The sequence below is a fragment of the Panthera tigris genome, chromosome A1 (genome assembly GCF_018350195.1).
Source record: "Panthera tigris isolate Pti1 chromosome A1, P.tigris_Pti1_mat1.1, whole genome shotgun sequence".
Taxonomy (NCBI): domain Eukaryota; kingdom Metazoa; phylum Chordata; class Mammalia; order Carnivora; family Felidae; genus Panthera; species Panthera tigris.
The window spans coordinates 94,458,138-94,480,281 of NC_056660.1; the positions used below are offsets into that span (position 1 = coordinate 94,458,138).

At 38.8% G+C, this 22,144-nt stretch overlaps 1 protein-coding gene across 1 annotated transcript in view; it reads left to right on the plus strand.

Annotated features, from left to right (window-relative positions):
• Positions 1-22,144, plus strand: part of COMMD10 (COMM domain containing 10) — a 213,357-nt gene that overhangs the window by 189,342 nt on the left and 1,871 nt on the right. The gene's annotated exons all lie outside the window — the stretch shown is intronic.

Genomic DNA, 22,144 nt, shown 5'->3' on the forward strand with positions numbered 1-22,144 from the left:
CTGTGTTCCAATAAACCTTTATTTATAAAAACTGATGGCAAGCCAGATTTGGCCTGTGGACTAGAGTTTATCAAGCCCTGGTGTCACTAACCTTCTCTTTGTCATTTAATCTGAAATAAAAAGTTACCAATACTTGTGTCACTTGGTTCTTGGGAGCCTTTGACATTTGAATTATTCTTTCCTTCTTAAAACTCTTTCCTTAGGGTCCATGATAACACTTTCTAGGTTGTTTTTTATTCTTTTTTTTTTTTTATCCTACCTCTCAAGGCATTCCTCATTTCTTTTGTGTTTACAAAGTTCCACTTGCTTATACCATTGCTTAAATATTGGTGTGCATGAGGGATCTGTTTAAAATTTATATCATTTCCAGAATAGGCAAATATACAGGCACAGAGAGCAGATTGCTTGTTGCCTAGGACTAGGGTTAGGAGGGTGGGTGGATAATATCTAAAGGGTATGGGGTTTCTTTGGAGGTGGTGAAAATGCTTTAAAATTAATTGTGCTTATAGTTGTACAACTCTGTGAATACTCTCAAAACCACCAAATTACACACTTTACAGGGACAAGTTGTGTGGTATATTAATATCTCCATAAAGTTAAAAAAATATTAAATTCTTCAATGTTATTATTTTCCCTAGATTGAAAATAAAACCCATGTTCCACCTTTTCCTCAAGTACCATAGCACAGAGTGAACTGTCTGCCAGAATTCTCTGTGTTGAGCTCATAGTAGCTAAGGCCAGACACAGTAGTATGCCCCATTAATGTGTAGTAATTATAGTGTCTACATTTGCCCATATCAGTGCCTCACTTAAACACACTATTTTGGGGGCGCCGGGGTGGCTCAGTCAGTTGAGCGTCTGACTTCAGCTCAGGTCATGATCTCACAATTCATGAATTCGAGCCCTGCGTCCAACTCCATGCTGACAGCTCAGAGCCTAGAGCCTGCTTTGGATTTTGTGTCTCCCTCTCTCTTTGCGCCTCCCCTGCTCGTGCTCTCTCTCTCCCTCTCTCTCTCTCTCTCTCTCTAAAATAAACATTAAAAAAAAGTTTTGTAAATACAGTTTTTACTGGCTATGTAATGTTCCATCGAATGGCAATGAATTTCTTTGAAATTAATCTTCTTTCAACCTTCCTGTTTCTTAGAGTAGATTTCTTGGAAGAGTATTTACTGGATCAAAGAGCATCAGCTTTTAAATTTTTTTTTTAATGTTTATTTTTGAGAGGAGACACAGACAGAGTGAGAGCAGAGGAGGGGCAGAGAGAGAGGGAGACATAGAATCCGAAGCAGGCTCCATGATCTGAGCTGTCAGCACAGAGCCCGACGTGGGGCTCGAACCCATGAACCATGAGATCATGACCTGAGCCAAAGTCGGATGCTCAACAGACTGAGCCAGCCAGGCGTCCCGAGCATGAACTTTTTAAAAAAAACTAATCTGTACAAACAGATACTGCACCCTTATTCACAAGCTCCGGATATACTCAGGATTATATAAAAGTAATAACTCATTAGGACCATTTCATTTTTGGACTGTGCATTGTTAGTTAATTTCATGATTCCAAGAGGATTCTGCAAATCGTAATCAGGTAATTAGGTTAGCAGGGAACTAATGTGGGTGGAAAAATGAGCTCAGTCTTCATCTGTCACCATTACAAGTTAAAAATTTGTAATGGAACATGATTACAAGATAACAGTTTCTAATAGACAGTTACTGCCTTAACTCCACGATGAAATTTGTTATTGTTCCCCGCCAGTCTCTAGGACTTAGGATCCCTAAGGGTTGAGAATAGAATCCGGGGTGTCCTCTGATTATGCTGCAGATTTGCAAACGGTGCCTTTCTGGGTGCCCGTTACATGATACATTCAGCGCCCTTCAGAACATGAAGCAAATGCTGAATTTACCCTTGTGTTTATTTTCCAGAAACAGAGCCTCCAGGTAGCCAATAAGAAGTATAAATTGTAACTAAATTGTGAAATTAATACTCATTTAGATGCACATAGTGGTCTTCTTTTCCTTGAAGACTGATGTGATGGCACAAGACAGAAAAAAATGAAACCAACATATGTTTTTAATTACCTTTTTCTTAACACTGTGAATTATATTAGGTTATTTAATTTAGGATGCAGAATGCATGGTAGCTCTTGAAAGTACACACACATCATCCAAATTTCTGTCTCTGAATACAATAAAGTGATTTTATGAACAAAGGAGAAACCCCAATTTGGGCATTGAGCTTATAGTCTTTAGAAACCACGCACTGGGAACATGATTTCAATTTAGTGTCTAGTTTACCCGGAATCCCTCAACTGGGGTACTAACACATGTTTTGAGAAGTTAAGTAATGCAGCCATTCTAAATCTGTAATGATAATGCTTCAGTAATCAGATAAGTGCTTATAATTAGAATAAAGAGTAATTTCCAGAAAAAGATAGCATCACCTATAATATTTATTACAGAGAAATGCTCCATTTTTTTTTTTTTTTTAGCTGTCAGTGCTCTTAACATAATTTCTCACTACATTTAAGGAGCTTCTTGTAATCATATTCAAAACCTCTTATCTTGCTGATTATATTCAGCAACCATAGCTAAATATTTCAGTACCAGAGCTGAAAATCATAATGACATATCAGCATACACATAATAAATTACAGTTAATGAATGCTCTAAGAGGTGCATTGTGATTGGCTCCAAGTTTGTGATCTGCTCATGCATAGCACATTGTAATTTTTTTTAATGTTTATTTTTTAAAAGAGACAGAGTGCAAGGGGGGAGAGGGGCAGAGAGACAGAGACAGAATCCGAAGCAGGCTCTAGGCTCTGAGCTATTAGCCCAGAGCTGAATATGGGGCTTGAACCCATGAACTGTGAGATCATGACCTGAGCCAAAGTCAGATGCTTAACCATCTGAGCCACCCAGGAGCCCAGAATGTTGTAATTTTTCAGGGGATAGAAAATATGGTCATGAGATGACTGCCATGCACACTGTTTGTCTACACAAGAATGAAGTAATATTTTAGCCAGAATGCAAAGGGCCCATACAGAAAACAGGTTAAATGTCCTCACAGCTGAAATAGTTACCTCTGATTAAACATTTTGTGACAATATGGCATGGACACTTTGACACCACTTATCTCTTAAATAAAGGTTTCTGGTTAAAAATGGTTTATTGTTCTCTTGACAGCCAAAATTTGTGGTTTTAGCTAAATATGTGCAAAACCTCATATCTTCTGATTTCACCAGCTCAGGCAGGACCCTTCAAGTGTGAAAAGCCATTTTTCAAGCTAACTAGGAAATCAGTAGCAAAATTACTGTACTTTGTAGCACACATACATGCTGAATAAACAAGACTTAGGAGACCAACAAGACTACTGTCATCACTAGGGCAAATATTATAGTATAATTGGAAAATATTGTCATCATTTAGGCAAAATCCAATTATTTTGATACTCTCTATATAGTATTTTCCCCCATGGGGGAAAAAGTAAATTTAAATTTACCAGCTACCTGGGTGCCTGGGTGGCTCAGTCGGTTAAGCATCCAACTTCAGCTCTAGTCATGATCCCGCAGGTTGTGAGTTCAAGCCCTGTGTCAGGCTCTGTGCTGACAGCTTGGAGCCTGAAGCCTGCTTCGGATTCTGTGTCTCCCTCTCTGTCTCTGTCTCTGTCCCTATCCCACTCATGCTCTGTATCTCTGTCTCTCTCTCTCAAAAATAAAGAATAATTTTTTTTTTTTTTTTTTTAATGTACCAGCTACCTTTTCTTAAAATTGAGCTCAAGGGGCGCCTGGGTGGCTCAGTCGGTTAAGCATCCGACTTCAGCTCAGGTCACGGTCTCACTGTCCGTGAGTTCGAGCCCCGCATCGGGCTCTGTGCTTACTGCTCAGAACCTGGAGCCTGTTTCAGATTCTGTGTCTCCCTCTCTCTCTGACCCTCCCCCGTTCATGCTCTGTCTCTCCCTGTCTCAAAAATAAATAAAACGTTAAAAAAAAAAAATTAAAAAAAAAAAATTGAGCTCAATAAACATCTGTGGTACCGGGTACTGGTGATCAATCCCAAGCTAGGCTATTGGTCTACAATAAAGAAAGCATAGCCCTGCCCTTGAAGTTCCTCCCATCTATAGTACAAAGGTAGGCAATTCCATACAGTGTATTAGGGAAGGGCAGTGACTGACATATGCACAAGGAGCTATTAGGTCAACTGAATTGAGAGTTAAAGGATCTGGAGGTGCCTGAGTGGCTCAATCAGTTAAGTGTCCAGCTCTTGATTTTTGGCTCAGGTCACGATCCCATGGTTTGTGAGTTCGATCTCCACATCTGAGCACAGAGCCTGCTTGGGATTCTCTGTTTCCCTCTCTCTCAGCCCTCCCTCATTCTCTGTCTCTGTCTCTGTCTCTGTCTCTCTCTCAAAATAAATAAACTTAAAAAAAAAAAGGACTCAAAGATCTAGACAAATGCATGTGTGTGCTCTGTGCATGCACAAGAGCTGTGGAGAGTGCTGCTGAGAGAACGCAGGGAACAGCATGAACAGAGACTCAAAGGGCATTGTGGAAAGCCTGCTAGGACTGCAGGTGTGCACAGTGCACTCAGAGGGTGCTAGAACTCGAGGCTGTAGGCAGCGTTGGGGGCAAGATTTTGGAAGTCTTGACTGCCACGCTGACAAGCATGAAATTTGCTTTTGTTGTGTATGTACTGACTGTATTCTTAAATGGACAAGTGTCTTTGTCAAGCTGCATTTTTTCAAAGACGGCAAAAAGGAAAGTTCAAATTTGGTTGACTTAACCCCAGGAAATAAATGCCTTTTGTAACTTGTGTTCCATCTCTTTGCTGAAGTTGTCCTTTTATGACTTTTATCAAACCTTGATCAAAGCTCAGGGTTTCCACTTTGCCTACTACCCTCCTCCAGCAACAGGACCATCCATGCCCAGGAGGTGTCGGGGGCCTACTGGACTGGGCAGTAGTTTTCATGAAGAGCCTTTGGAATCACAGGGGTCAGTGGAGCAACAGGAATCAGGGAATCAGCTCCATATTCAGGTGCAAGTGATTATTTGTCTTCCTCTGTCTCTGAGTCATGTACTTTATCCATTGGGCTGACATATTTTTGTGTGTTTGGAATTAGAATTTTGAGCACGGTGGAGTGCTGTGTTAACTTCTATGAAATACTTCCAGTGTTTTTTTTTTTAAGTTTATTTTATTTTTTTTTAATGTTTTTATTTATTTTTGAGACAGAGAGAGACAGAACATGAGCGGGGAAGGGGCAGAGAGAGAGGGAGACACAGAATCTGAAGCAGGCTGCAGGCTCTGAGCTGTCAGCACAGAGCCGGACTCGGGGCTCGAACTCACGGACTGTGGGATCATGACCTGAGCCGAAGTCGGCCGCTTAACCAACTGAGCCACCCAGGCGCCCCTTAAGTTTATTTTTGAGAGAGAGAGAGAGACACAGAATCTGAAGCAGGCTCCAGGCTCTGAGCTGTCAGTGCAGAGCCCGATGCAGGGCTCGAACTCAGGAACTGTGAGATCATGACCTGAGCCCAAGTGGGATGCTTAACTGACTGAGCCACCCAGGCGCTCCTCTTTTTTTTTTCTTCTTCTTTTAATTAATTTAACCAAGACAAACATTACCTTATGTAGCCATATTTATCAAAATATGTACTCTCAGAACAGCTTTTATGTATTTCTGTGTAGAATTAGACAGGGGACATAAATGTGCAAATTCATGGAGAGAAATGTTTTCTTTAAATTAGCTTGAAGGTGCAGTTTTATCTTGAGTTATCATAATAGTAAAGCAGAAAGAACAGCGATTGGTCTCACCATAATATACTGCGTATTAGTTCATCTTTGTGGGACCTGCTGCCTCATTTCGTGAACAAAAGGGTTGAGCTAGGTTATTGCCAAAGCTCTTTCTTACTACCATTTTCTGATTCTCAGTTCACTAGCTTAATTTGCTTATGTCGGGTACACCTTCCAACATCGTCAAGCCATAGAACTGAAAAGAACCTTGGGAGGTCCCATAGTCAAGCTGCTTCAAAGAAGAGTAGAAATTTGCTCTCCCTCCACCTACAGCAAGCTTTTGCTTGCCCCTTCTGAAGCTGGCACCCTCTGAATCAGAGCCCATTGTAACATCTGTTACCCCCTTTGGTTGCCAGGATTGATTTCACGGATCTGACAGATGGGCAGAGGATCCCCTTCTCCCTTCTCTCCTATATACCTTCTTCCTGTAGTTGGGAGCTTAGCTGTAAAGGGCAACCAGCCTGCTTAGAGAACGACCTTTCTTTGGTTAAGGGTATACACGTTCCTGTTTACCTTTGTATTGGCACTCTCTAATGTTTATTGAATGATGGAATATTACAGGTGACGGAAATGGCTAATGCCTGTATGTATCGGTAGAATTTCATGGGTTTTTTTTTTCTTTTGGTGGTGAGAGCTTAAATTACACCCCAGGGTTTTTTGAACAATAATAGTGAAGTTAGTCAACAAGTAATAATAGAGATACTAGAATATATTCACAATTAACATATTGTATATTGTTATGTAGAACATAAACTGTAGATATATTTGTTAAATAAATGGTGTCTAATGATTTATGTGCTATAAACCCATTGAGCATTCAGTAGAACTTGAAATACTTATATATTATCTTTGCCCTTCATTTCTGTAACTGAAAAGGAGAAAACTTCCTCTTGAAATACCTAGAAAAGTATTTTTAGATCAGTCAGAACATGAGATTAGTAGTTTTTCTTTTCCTGGCATTCCTTATTCCTGATTTTCTAGGTGAAAAGCTAATTGTATCATTTCTAATTCTGATATCCAACTTAAGTATAAAAGCTAAGCACTGTAAATGTGGTTTAACTCTTATCCAGTTTATATCTGTATTATTTAGAGGCTATTTTTACTTGGGTAATTTGTACAGAGGCTAATGCACTTCTCTCTTGGAAAATGTATAGGTGTTCCTAATTCCTAACTAATGGGAAGGCAGAGGATATTTTTACTGTCAGCTTTCATCAAGTTAGACCTCTCTGAAGGCCTCGCTACATTTTATTTCCATGGGAATTTTGCTAATGGGTATGTGCAACGTTACCCAGGTACTTGTAGACAGGATTACAAATTAAAAATGAAAAGGAATGGGCAAACAAATACATTTTTCTTCTCTTTTAAGAAATTGGCAGAATTTTAATCTTTGCACTTCAATTTTCACTTTGCGGTGTTTTTCAGATAGGACGCAGAAAGTCTAAGTTTGGTTTTAATGCAGGAGACCAGCTTAGGCAACATAAGTAATGAATTTCCTAAGTGGGTGCTTGGCTGTAATCTTATATGTATAAGGCGGAAGAAAGAGAGTAAATCTTCTAGTCTGTGTGTGTTTACTTAACAATATTAGTGACTTTAATGGGTTTTACTGGAAAATGCAATATTGAAGGCATATTTAAAAAAAAAGCTATCCAGTTTTATTGCCTGTATACTAACTCACTAAATTATTTTGATCCACATAATAATCCATGTAATAATAAATGTATGCCCACCATACATTTCCACATACCACGCAAAACACATTTGTGGACCTGTTGGTACTTACTGTTTCTGGAACATCCACCTACCCTAAATGTTGCAATTCCATAGATTTCAGCCCCAGGCTTGCCTCTCTTCTCATACAGCATTCTTATCTTGGGCGGTCACATCTACTCTTGCTGGGGTTTTTTGTTTTGTTTTTTAAGTAGGCTTCATGCCCAGCATAGGGCTTGAAGTCACAACCCTGAGATCCAGAGTCACACGCTTTACCAACTGAGCCAGCTGGGCATCCTGCAGTCTTGCAGTTTTAAATATCAATATATAATATGGAAATATCAAATGTACGTCTCTTACCTAAGTCTCTTTTTTGGCTTCGTAGACTTATTTCATTTATTTTCAGGGAAGTCTCACAGACATATCAAGCTAATTGTGTCCTAAACTGCCCCTTTGATGCTCTCCTTCTTCAGATCTTCTCTAGAGTTTCCTTATCTCCACCGCCTCTGTCCACTTTCTCTTGCCAGAAACCTGAGAGTCATTCTGACTATTGTTCCTTCACACACACACCTCCGTTCAAATCTGTCACCAAGTACTGTCTCTTCTACCTCTAATCCACATCTCAAGTTTTTCTACTTTTCTTTATCACCATTGCCATCACATTAGGTCAAATTACTGTCTTTTGCCGGGACTAATGCAGTAGCCTCCTCATTGGTTTCTCACATCCAGTTTGGCCATCTGCATTTAGAAATAAAAGCCATGGAGCGCCTGAGTGACTCAGTCAGTTAAGCGTCCAACTCTTGTTTTTGGCTCAGGTCATGGTCCCACAGCTTGTGAGTTCGAGCCCCGCATTGGGTTCTGCACTGACAGTGTAGAGCCTACTTGGGATTCTCTTTCTCTCTATCTCCTTCTTCAGATCTTCTCGCTGCCTCCCCCCCCCCCTTATAGATAAACAAACAAACTTTAAAAAATGAAAAAAGAAAAGAAAAGCCAAGGCAGGGGAGTGAGGGGAATAGAAGTCAAGGGCACTTGTTAATATGTAGATGTAATCATATAATTTTTATACTTAAAACTCTCCAGTGGCTTTCCATTGTTCTTAGAGGACAGATCTTCTCTTCTGTCCATCCCCAAAGAGGTGTTGGGGCTTATCTTAGTTTGGTAGGACCTCCATAACAGAGTACATCTGACTGGGTAGCTTAAAAAACAAATTTATGTACTCACAGCCTGGAGATGAGAAGTTTTGAGATCACCATGTCATTAGGATTGGTTTCTTCTAAGGCCCGTATCTTTGGCTGGTAGGTGGCATCTTCCCCCAGTGTCTTCACATGGTTGTCCCTCTGTGTGTGTGTCTGGGTCCTAATTTCCTGCTCTTACAAGGATACCAGTCGTGTTGGACTGGGCTCCCATCCACATGACCTCATTTTACCTTAATTACCTCTGTAAGACGCTAACACTATACACAATTACATTTTGAGGTACTGGGGGTTAGGATTTCAATGTGAATTGGGGTGAGACACAATTCAGCCCACAACAGGGCCTAAACTGATGGTCAATGGAGGAGTAAACATGTACAGAATGTACTACTCTGAGTAATGTCTCTATGTTCCTTATGGTCTTACCTCCACTCCTATCTTTTCATCGAAATCTTAACTGTCATTAGGTCAACATATTACCTTAAAATACTGTTGAAAAGATACCAGAAACATTGGTGCACAAGTATCTGTTTGAGTTCCTCTTTTCATTCCTTTCAGGTGGATGCCCAGGAGTGGAATTGCTGGGTCATATGGAAATTCTTTCTTTTAACTTTTTCAGGAATGGCCAGTGCTTTCCACAGCTGCTGCACCATTCTGTATTCTCACTAGCAATGTATGTGGATTCCAATTTCCCTATGTCCTCACCAACACTTGTTCTCCACCCCCCCTCCCCATTTAAAAAAAAATAACAGTAAAACCTTGGTTTGCGAGCACAGTGCATTTCGGAAACATGGTTGTAATCCATAGTGCTCATATCAAAGCGAATTTCAAAAACCGTTGGCTCAGCTGTGATCATGTGACATTCAGCATCACATACTACTTGTATTGTGAGACGTCAGTCATTTATCAAATTAAAAAATTTATCAGAAATGTTTGCTCGTCTTGTGGAACACTCGCAGGACAAGTTACTCCCAATCCAAGGTTTTACCGTATATCCTCCTTACTAAGTGTGAAGAGCTGTCTCATTGCAGTTCTGATTTGCATTTCCCTAATGACTTAGGATGTTGAATATCTTTTCATGTGCTTACTTAACCATTTGCATATCTTTTTTGAAGAAATGTCTGTTCCAGTCCTTTGCCTTTTTAAAATTGGGCTTGGGGCGCCTGGGTCACTCAGTCAATTAAGCATCCGACTTCAGCTCAGGTCATGATCTCTGGGTTTGTGGGTTTGAGCCCCACGTCAGGCTCTGTGCTGAGAGCTTAGAGCCTGGAATCTGCTTCAGATTCTGTCTCTCCCTCTCTCTCTGCCCCTCTCCCACTTGCACTCTGTCTCTGTCTCTCTCTCAAAAATAAACAAACATTAAAAAAAATTTAATTGGGCTTGTCTTTTTGTTGAATTATAAGAGCTCTTTATATATTCTTGGTATTAGACTCTTATTAGTGATTTGCGGTATTATCTTCCATTCTGTGAATTGTCTTTTTTCTTCCTCACTTCTTTTAAATCTTAACTCAGATGTCACCATTTCAGTGAGACCTTTTCCGACCACCTACCACTGAATCTCCTCCTACCTCCAAACACACATTCTCTATCCTTGCTTTTTCTTCCTAGCACTTAACACCAACAGACATTTCTACATGTATGTATATGGATTGTTACCGTTATTTTTATCACAAATCTTGTTTGTTTTCTGTCTTCATCAACTAGAAAGTGGGACATTTTTGTCTCTGTCGCTCAATATGTAAATGTATATGTAGTGCCTAGAACAACCCTTGTAGGCTTTTAATTCGTATTTGTTGAGTAAGAATGAATGAATGAATTTTACACCTAGCAATGCCATTTTTTTTTTAACTGGGAAAATATAGCACACATACAGAAAAAGAGTACAGTGATTTGTCATAAGAAAAAAAAAGCACCTTTTACCCACCACCAAGATTGAGAAATATATACATTATTGCCATTATGTCAGAATGGCCTCCCCTCAATTATGACCTCCTTTCTCCAGTCACCCAGAGGTGATCACTATTCAGATACTTCTGGTAACATCTTTGTTGCTTTGTTACTTTATAGCTTGGATGGTTGTACCACCCAATCGTTTGTCTCTGAAACCTTTTTTACTATTGTTTTTTAAATCCCCACATAAATGAAACCAATCAATGTGTCTTCTGTGCCTTCCTCTGACTTTTAACATTATGTTTGAGAGTCATGCATGCTGTCGTATTTAGCTCTAGTTTATTTTCATGTCTGCATTGTTGCTGTACTACAGTTGATTTATACATTCTTCTGTTGAAAGAAACTCGTTATTTCCATTTTTTGGTTCTTTTGAATATTGGTGTTATCAGTGTTCTCATACCTGTTTCATGGTGTCCAAATGTGCACATTTCTATTGAGCACAACACTCATACTTAGGTGTAAATTTGGATGTAATGGGGCATGAGTATACTCAGCTTTAGTAAATTATACCAAAGAAGTTTTCACAATAATTATACAGATTTCCACTCCTTCCAGCAGTATGGTTACTAATATGTGTTACTGTGGTTTTGGCTCTTTGGACCTCAGCTTTTGCGAAGTGACTGATCAAGTCTCTTGTCTTTTTTTTTCTTCTTTCTTTTTTCTTGTCTTCTTTTGTTTTTGTTGTTGTTTTTTTTAAATCAGAGCAAGACTGTCAAGCCAGGGCACTCTTGAGCAGCCTGGAGGTACCCCTCTCTGCAGGGAAACTTCCGGGAAACCTACCAAGAGGAGGACTGTCTGTAATTGTTAGTTTCTTTCCCACTTGTATTCCCCCCCAGAGCCAGGTTTCCAGGGCAGCACATTAGCTGGAGTCCCTTTTAAGAATCTCATCTGGCATCATGATAGTTTGTCTCTGTGGCTCATTATGTAAATGTATATGTAGTGCCTAGAACTGATAGTTTCTTTCTTCACTGCAGCCTAACACTGCCACCCAGGTGGCTTTCTTTTTTGCCTTAATGAGGTATAATTGACACAACTCTGTGTTAGTTTTGGATGTACAACGCAATGATTGGGTACATGTTCTTGTCCACTTTTCAATGGTGTTTTGCCTCTTTTTTCATTAATTTGTAGTAATTTTTGTATATTCTTGATAGAGTCTCTGTGGCTTACATTTTAGTCTTTTGATGTGTCCTGATGAATGGAAGTTTCAGATTTTAATATATTTTCATTTATTAGTCATTTTCTTTAGAGTTGGTATATCTGCTCACAGCTTACTTGTGAACTAACACATATCTTCATGTCTTTTTAAAGGAGTCTCTATATATGCCAAGATTATGGAGAAGTTTGCATGTATTTTCTTTTAGCTTTTTTGTCTTGACTTACCATTTAGAAGTACAGTCCATCTGGAAGGAGGAGACCACATGAATAAAAACCGGCAGGAAAGTGTAGGATATTGGGGAGAGAATGAGTACAATAGTTTGGTTAGAGCACAGAGGTCTTTTGGTGGGCAGGGGTGGAGGGTGGTGGCGAGAGGGCCTTGTGGGAAATAAAACCAGAAAGGTGGATCCGAGGGGTGCTTGGGTGGCTCAGTCAGTTAAGTGTCTGACTCTTGATTTTGGCTCAGGTCATGATCTTATGGTCATGAGATCGAGCCCTTTATCAGGCTCTGGGCTGGCAGTGCGGAGCCTGCTTGGGATTCTCTCTCCCCCTCTCTCTCTGCCTTTCCACCACTGATGCATGCACGTGCTGCCTCTCAAAATAAATAAACATTAAAAAAAAAAGATCTAGGAGGATTGTGTAGAATAAGAAAAACGTTATTCTGCTTTTTTGTCACATGAGCAAGTATCATTTATAATAGCCTGCAAAGGGGGCGCCTGGGTGGCTGAGCCTGGGTGGCTGAGTTCGAGACCCTCATCGGGCTCTGTGTTGACAGCTCAGAGCCTGGAGCCTACTTCTGCTTCTGTGTCTCCCTCTCTCTCTGCCCCTAACCCACTCACATTCTGTCTTTGTCTCTCTCAAAAATAAGTAAACATTAAAAAAAATTTTTTTACAATAGCCTGCAAAACATCTTGAGTACTGGTACTTTTGTCTCAAAAAAGGGACCATTCAGTAGTGTGGATGACTCCGTACAAATCACCCACCCTCTCTCCTCCCAACCAAACAGTAGCAACAAAGCAAACTAACACACACACACACACACACACACACACACACACACACACACCTATCTTATTTACCGACTTCACTTTTATGTTTGAAAAATTCTTCATTTATGTGGAAGGGAATGTATAATAATATCTTCACCTAGTTGGCTATCATAAATTACTTCCCTTTTTTTCCTCGTGACATTTACCTATTGATACTGTTCTCTGTATTTTGTGTCACATTAAGAAACAGTCCTGAATAGGCCTTAATTTCCAGCTCTGACTCTTCTAGTTCATTGCCCATTGTTACATGGTTGTTTTCCTTAGGTGGCTTTCTTACCACAGTGTGCCTCTGTGCCCTCATCTGTTAAAGGGTCATATTGTATGACATGCCCACCTCCTTGGACTGTTTTAAAGTTAATGCGAGGTAATGTAGGTGAAAGTGTTTTGAAATGTTACCAGTGTCAAGACTTTGAGAATGTATATAACCACATGAGTCTGTTCTTTATTTGTGTGAGAAAAACAACTACAATGCTTTCAATTTAAAATCACATTTATGGGGCGTCTGGGTGGCTCAGTCAGTTGAGCATCCAACTCTTGGTTTTGGCTTGGGTCTTGATCCCAGGGTCGTGGAATTGAGCCCAGTGTCAAGCCACACTGAGTATGGAGCCTGCTTGGAATTTTCTCTCTCCCTCTGCACCTCTCCCCTGCTCATGTGTACTCTTTCTGTCTGTCTCTCTCTCCCTCAAATTAATTAATTAATTAAATAAATAAATAAATAAATAAAATCACATTTATGGAATTAAGTGTTATCCATATTAACAGGAAAAGGGAATGATATAAAAACATACAACCAAACAATTTTTGTGGGACGTATGTGGTCCATCTCTATGAAGAGTTTTCCTGGGAGTTACCCATTACAGCTAAAGCCCTAGGGTGAATTTTCTTTTTCTTTTCTTTTTCTTAAAATATAGTTGATGTGCAATACTATATTATAGTTAACCCTTGAACAATATGAGTTTGAACTGTGCCGGTCCACTTATGTACAGATTTTTCTTCTTAAATATAGTATAGCACTGTAAATGTGTTTTCTCTTCCTTGTGATTTCCTTAACGTTTCCTTTTTTGTAGCTTACTTTATGGCACATACATATAGTATATAAAGTAAAAGCAGTATATAGCTCATGTAACTTACAGAATATACATTAATGAACTTCCGGTCAACAGTGGGCTATTAGTAGTTAAGTTTTGACAGAGTCAAATGTTACATATGGATTTTCCACTACATGGGGGGCCAGCACCCCTAACCCCCATGTTGATCAAGGGTCAACTATAGTTTCAGTTATGCAACATTAGTGATCCCCTTTTTGTACATTACAAAGTGATCACCATGATAAATCGAGCTACCATCTGTCACCATACATAATTAGTACATATTATTAACTATATTCCCTATGCTGTACATAGTATTCCTGTGTCTTACTTATTTTATAAATGAAAGTTTTTTGTACCTTTTAATCCCCTTTCCCTGTTTCACCTACCCCTCCCCGCTCTGCCCACTGGCGATCACCAGATTGTCCTCTGTATCTATGAGTCTCTTTCTGTTCTGTTTGTTCGTTTGTTTTAGTTTTTGTATTCCACTTATAAGTGAAATTACATGCTATTTGTCTTTCTGTTCTTTCTGTCTTATTTCACTTACCATAATACCCTCTAGGCCCATCCATGTTTTCAAAAAAGGCAAGATTTCATTGTTTTTTATGAGTAATATTCCCTGGTGAATATATATACACCATATCTTCTCCATTCATCTGTTGATGGATATTTAGGTTGCTTCCATATCTTGGCTATTATAAATAATGTTCAGTGAACATAGGTGTGAATGTATCTCTTCAGATTGGTGATTTGTTTTTTGTTGGGTTGTTTTTTTTGTGTGTGTGTGTGTTTTTTTTTTTTTTTTTCCGTAAACATCCAGAATTGGATTTACTAGACCATAGCAAATGGTGGGTCTATTTTTAATTTTTTGAGGAAACTTCATACTGTTTTCTGTTGTGGCTGCACCAATTTATATTTCCACCAACAGTGCATGAGGGTTGCCTTTCCTCCTCATCCTCACCAACACTTGTTGTTTCTTGTCTTTTTGTTAATGGCCATTCTGACAAGTCGTGAGGTGGTATTTCATTGTGGTTTTGATTTGCATTTCCCTAATGACTAGTGATGTTGAGCATCTTTTCATGCATCTGTAGGCCATCTGGAGAAATGTCTATTCTGTTCCTCTGCCCATTTTTTAATCATAATGTTTGGGGTTTTGCTGGTGGTTGTGTGAGTTTTTTTATATGTTTTGGTTATTAACCCATTGTCAGTTATATCATTTGCAGTATCTCCTCTCACTCAGTAGCTTGCTTTTTGTTGTTGTTGTTGATGGTTTCCCTGACCATACAAAATCTTTGTAGTTTGATGTGGTCCCATTTGCCTACTTTTGCTCTTCCTGCCCTTGCATGGGGAGACAGAGCCAAAATAATAATGCTCAGACTGATTTCTAAGAGCTTACTGCCTGTGTTTTCTCCTGGTAGTTTTATGATTTTCAGCCTTAATATTTAAGTCTTTAGTCTGTTTGGAGTTTATTTTTGTATATGGTGTAGGAAGGTGGTCCAGTTTTATTCTTTAACATGAAGTTGTCCTGGTTCCCCAACACCATTTATTGAAGAGACTGTCTTTCCTCTGTTGTGTGCCCTTGACTCCTTTTTTGAAGACTAATTGACTGTACAAGCATAGTATTTCTGGCCTCTCCGTTCTGTTCTGTTTATGTATGTGTCTGCTTACGTGCCACTGCCATGCTGGGTTGATGACTACAGCTTTGTACTATATCTTGATATCTGGGATTGTGATACCTCTAGTTCCATTCTTCTTATTCAAGATTGCTTTAAGTTATTTGGGGTCTTTTTTGGTTCCATACAAACTTTAGGATTGTTTGTTCTGTTTCTGTGAAAGGTGCCATTGATATTTTGATAGGAATTGCATTGAACCTGCAGATTTCAATGATGTTATTTCTTCCAATCCATGAGCAAGAACAGCTTTACATTTATTTGTGTCATTTCCAATTTCTTTCATCAATGTGTTGTAGTTCTTAGAGTACAGGTCTTTTACCTCCTTGATTAGATTTATTACTAGGTATTTTATTCCTTTTGAAGCAATTGTGAATAGTATTGTTTTTTAAATTTCTCTTTCTGTTATTTTGTTGTATTATTTTTTTTTATTACTATTTATTGTTGAGAGTGATAGAGCACAAGCAGGGGAGGGGCAGAGAGAGAGAGAGAGCCATAGAATCTGAAGTAGGTCCCAGGCTCTGAGCTGTCAGCACAGAGCCCAATGCAGGGCTTGAACTCACAAACTGTGAGATCATGTCCTGTGCCAAAGTTGGATGCTTAACCAACTGAGCCACCCAGGTGCCCCTCTGATATTTTGTTGTAATTGTATAGATTACAATTTATATATATTACGTAAGTTATACAATTACATTTATGTATATTGTATATACAGACTTATATATGTTAATTTTGTATCCTTCAACTTTATTGAATTTATTACCTCTAATAGTTTTTTGGTGGAGTCTTTTATTAAGGTTCTATATATTTAGTATCATGTCATCTGCTAATAGTGACAGTTTTACGTCTTCTTTTTCAATTTGGATGCTTTTTATTCCTTTTTCTTGTACAAATACTTTGGCTAGAACTTCTAATGCTGTGTTGAATAAAAGTGGCTAGAGTGGCATCCTTGGCTTTTACTGATCTTAAGAGGAAAAGCTATCAGCTTTTCACCACTGAGTAAGATGTTTACTGTGGGTCTATCATAGGTACATTCCCTCTGTATCCACTCTGTTGGGACTTTTTATCATACATATATGTTGAATTTTATCTAATACATCTCCTGTACCTATTGAGATGATCATATGATTTTTATCCTTCTTTGTTAGTGTGGTGTACCACACTGATTAATTGGTGATGTTCAACCATCTTTGCATTCTGGGAATAAGTTCTACCTGACCATGGTGTGTGACCCTTTTAATGTATGGTTAAAATCAGTTGCTAATATGTTGTTGAGGATTTTTGTATCAATGTTCCTCAGGGATAATGGCCTGTAGTGTTCTTTTTTTATGGTGGCTTTGTCTGATTTTAGTATGTGGGTAATGCTGGCCTCACAGAAGCATTATCTGGAAGCATTCCTTCTTCCTTTTCTTGGAATAGTTTGAGAAGGGTAGGTATTAACTCTTCTTTAAATATTTGGTAGAATTCACCTGTGAAGCTATCAGGTCCTGGACTTTTGTTTCTAGGGAGGTTTTTTTGTTTTGTTTGTTTTTTTACTGATTGAATTTCAATACTAGTCATGAGTCAACATTTTCTATTTCTTCTGGACTGAGTCTTGGAAGATTGTATGTTTCTAGGAATTTACCCATTTGTTCTAGGTTATCCCATTTTTTGGCGTATAATTGTTTGTAGTAGTGTCTTATGTATTTCTGCAGAATTGGTTGTAATTTCTCCCCTTTCCTTTCTGATTTTATTTGGGCCCTCTCTTTTTTTTTTTTTTCTTGAGGAGTCTGGCTAAAAGTTTAACAATTTTGCTTGTCTTTTCAAAGAACTAGCTCTTAGTTTCATTGATTTTTTTTTTGTCTCTATTTCATGTATTTCCACTTTGATATTTATTATTTTCTTCCTTCTACTAACTTTGGGTTTTGCTTGTTCTCTTTCTAGTTCCTTTAGGTGTAAGGTTAGATTGTTTGTCTTAAATTTTTTCTTGTTTCTTAGGATGGGTATGTATTGCCATAAACTTCCCTCTTAAAGTACTTTTCCTGTGTCCCATAGATTTTGAACTGTTGTGTTCCCATCTTTATTTGTCTCATGGTATTTATTTATTCTTTCTCTGTTGTCTCATTGTTTGTTTATTATCATGTTGTTTAGCCACCACATGTTTGTGGTTTTTCCAGTTCTCTTCTTGTCATTGATTTTATTTTCATACCATTATGGTAGGAAGAGATGCTTGATATGATTTCAGTCTTCTTAAATTTATTAAGACTTGTTTTGTGACCTAATATGTAACCTTTCCTACAGCATGTTCCATGTGCACTTCAGAAGAATATGTATTCTGTTTTTGGGTAGAATGTTTTATATGTCATTTAAGTCCATCTGATGTAATGTGTTGTTTAAGGCCAGTGTTTCTTATTGATTTTCTGTCTAGATGATCTATCCATCGAAGTAAGTGGGTTGCTAAAGTCCCCTACTATTATTGTATTACTGTCATTTTCTTCCTTTATGTCTGAATTTACTTCTTTTTTTTTTTTTCCACCAAATCTAGTAAATGTTACCCATGAGCTATCCTGGATAATAGCAGTATCCATTGATAGGCCTGTTAAACACACAAGCAATGAAAAGCCCTTCCAGAAATAATTTGTAGTACTTACCTAGTTATTATATTCCTCTGGAAGACAGTATAAACTGTTAGAATTAGAATAATTTAAAAAAATGATAACTTAAAATATAGTTTGCCTTATATGTAAATATCTTTTGTATCTAATTACTGGAAGAGTGGGGATATAATGTTCTCATAAACTTTTTCCTAAACATTTGACTATGTAAAAAGTGAGGCACAGTACTATCTAAAGATGTGTGTATATATATGCACACATATGAAAAATACACATGTGTGATTTAGAGGTATGTAGTTCAAGTTTAAAATACTTACCGTATATGATTGACAAGATGACAGTGCATTGTGATTATTTGCCACTGTAGTTTTATGTCACAAAGATATTTCTCTTCTTATTTACTATGACATAACAGGCTACTTTTTATTATCCAGACTATCTTTCTGACTCTTTAGGGGGAAAAAAATAGGACCAAATAGTCAAGTCTCATTATCTATTGACAGTGATAGACAGGAAGCACATGGATATTTAAACCCATTGTCAAATACAGCCTATAAAACTACGGTAGCCAGGATTTTCTACATAGTCCTTCTGAAAGCCTGTTGTTAGAGTTGCTACTGTTAGCTGAGATGGCGTGTTTGAATTTCAGTTTCATTTTCTCTTCTTGCCTTAACAAAGATATTAATGAACCATGAGTTGAGTCAAAGTCTTGGAGTGTTTACAGAACTAGACAATCCAAGCACAAGCACCCCTGAAATACCAATAATTGGACTGACATTTAACTTAATGCATTTCTTACATTTTTGTTGGGTCTGGACTGCCACTGATTTGTGACTGGACATGAAACTAAAGAGAAGTTGTTTGAAAACATGCTTCCTTAGTGAAAAGAATCTTCCATACATTCTCTGCAGAATGAGCAGTGCAGGTAGAGAGTTGATTGTGGTTTGATAAAGCACATTTGTGACTTTCTAATTATATTCTCAAATAAAGCTCAGAGAGTGTGTTTTCCTCTGAAAAAATGTCACGGTCCAAGGAAAGATTTGACCACTCCTGTTCCTAATATGTGCGGGACCTAAAGCATGAGTAAAAATGGAGGCCATGGGCCATATACCGAAATTTCATGTCGTAAATAAAGCTCTCAAACTATTAAATAGATGCGACCTATGCTCTTTTTGTGATAATATACCTTCAGTAATGTCCCAGAAGGAAAGATTTGAATTTAGAATTCTTGGACTCCATGAAGTTCATGTCAGAGCATGACATTATGGAATTGAGTTTTCGCCAGCCCCCCTTTCCTTTTTGTCCTACACAACTAAATTCCATCATGCTCCCCCTAAAACAACTGCCCTTGGCCACCCCTTGGGTAAACATAGCTTCTCAAATTCTAAGGATAATCTCTATACACATAGATATGCAACACTTAAAACCATTCCTATATTCTCCAGAATTCTCCTGGTCTTCCCTAAATCATTGCAGGTTGAATGGGAAATGATAATGATAATGGCTACCAGTGATTATACCTACCAGACATCAGTATAAGTTCTTTGCATATTTTATCTCAGGTATCAGCATTTTCCCTTCTTGGGGCTAAGTATTTCAATAATATACATATCTCCCCGAATGTATACATATATGTATACATACATACACATACTCACGTGTGTGTGTGTGTGTATGTACACACATTATTTTATCTATTGTTATTTCAAGAAGTATGTTTCCAAAGTTGCCTTCCTTCCCTTTCCTCAGTGTAACATTTTAGAAAAACACTACCTTGAAATAAAGCAAAATTCAGGAAACAAGAACCTAGCTTGACCACTACCTGTAAGTATCCATACAGCAAATCACTTGTTCACATACTGATTCAGTCTTCAGTCCCTCCTAACATTTGGATTGTGGAGAGAGGAATGACTTGCCTTGATTTTCCATAGGGTAAACTGAGGCCTGCCCTCTCCCTTTAACTGCTGGAAAGAAATACAGCACTGCTAGATAATGCTGATCTCAACCTTTGGGGTTTAGTGATGTGTGGCAGTTAGCCTACTACTTTTTTTTTTTTTTTTTTTTTAATCATCTAAAGGATGAGGCTTTAAAGCAGCTTTGTGTCCTTATTCATTTTAAAGTTTAACTATTTTAGTAGGTGTTACAAGAGAAAAGGAAGAAGTGTGGAATTTGATCCTCTGTGCCTTGGCTTTTTTTTTTTTAATTTTTTTTTTTTAACATTTATTTATTTTGAGACAGAGACAGAGCATGAACGGGGGAGGGGCAGAGAGAGAGGGAGACACAGAATCGGAAGCAGGCTCCAGGCTCTGAGCCATCAGCCCAGAGCCTGACACGGGGCTCAAACTCATGGACCGAGAGATCGTGACCTGAGCTGAAGTCGGACGCTCAACCGACTGAGCCACCCAGGTGCCTTGGTGCCTTGGCTTTTTTGAAAAAGAAAATGCCGTATCTGAAGATAGCCCCATCGACTCTCCTGGGGTGTGCTGGAGTGAACTTGTTTTGAAAATGCTGGCTTTGTCAACAGAAATGGAAATCCTTAAAACCGGGATGCCTCGGTGGCTCACTCGGTTGAGCCTCTGACTCTTGGTTTTGGCTCAGATCATGGTCTCATGCTTTGCGAGCTTGAGCCCTGCATCAGGTTCTGCGCTGGCAGCACAGAGCCTGCTTGGGATTCTCTTTCTCTCCTTCTCTCTGCCCCTACCCTGCTTGCGCTGTCTCTGTCTCTTTCAAAATAAATAAATAAGTAAATAAACTTAAAAAAAGAAATCAGGAAAAAAAAAACCAACAGATAAAACAAAGGGAAAAAAAGTAGCCATAGAAACGGAGAAGTAGAATTAAGAGAATGTTGGAAATGATCACAAGCGATTAAGTACATGAATTAATGTCGTTTTCAACATTTGTCCAGTTCTTCAGTTCCTGGTGCCTGTTTTTGGTTGTTTTTTTTTTTTAATGTTATTTGTTTTTGAGAGAGAGAGAGAGAGAAAGAGCACAAGCAGGGAGGGGCAGAGAGAGAGGGAGACATAGAATCTGAAGCAGGCTCCAAGCTGTCAGCATAGAGCCCGACACGGGGCTCGAACCCTTGAACAGTGAGATCAAGACCTGAGCTGAAGTCAGTCACTTAGCTAACTGAGCCACCCAGGTGCCTTCCCTGGTGCCAGTCTGGTCAGAGCGGGTAGCACGTTCTTGGCTTTCTCTCCTTATTAACTTTCACTTCCCAAAGGCACCTTGAGTAAAGAGACAAATCATAAGAGACTCTTAAGTACAGAGAACAAAATAAGCGTTGTTGCAGAGGAGGTGGGGGATGAGCTAAATGCGTGATGGGCATTAAACGGGCACTTTTTGCAATGAGCACGGGGTGTCATATGTAAGAGAGGAATCACTGGGTTCTGCTCCTGAAACCAAGACTACACTGTTTGTTAACTAACTTGAATTTAAATTAAAAACAAATAAAAATAAAGACATGTTTAGCCAATCTTCAGAAACCACTCAAAGTGATGCCTCAGTTTACAAAATGAACCAAAAGTAGGTTGGGGTGGGCTGGATTACCGCTGCGCTTTGCTGTACCATCACACGTACGTGCACAGTATTCCTTGGTGCCCACAGCACCCAGGAAGGTTCCCCATCACGTCTGGAGCAAAAGGAAGGAGCGTGTTTCAGTCTCTGCTTTGAAGCTGTCATGTTAATTGTGAACTTTTGCTGAGTCCGTACATTAGGAAAGGTAACCATCTCAGCATGATAAGATCATAACTGCTAGATTAATGCGTAGAGGCAGCAGCTGTGCTGACGGGAGGCATTAATGCCTTAGATGAGTTCAATCAGACGTGCCGCCTCCAATGTCTTTGTGTGATGGTATTTACTCGATTTCAAATGGACTGCTGAGAAAAATGAAATGCAATCTCCATGTATCTCGGTCTAGAAAAAAAAAAAAGATAATGAAATTGTTCTCTTGCCGGCT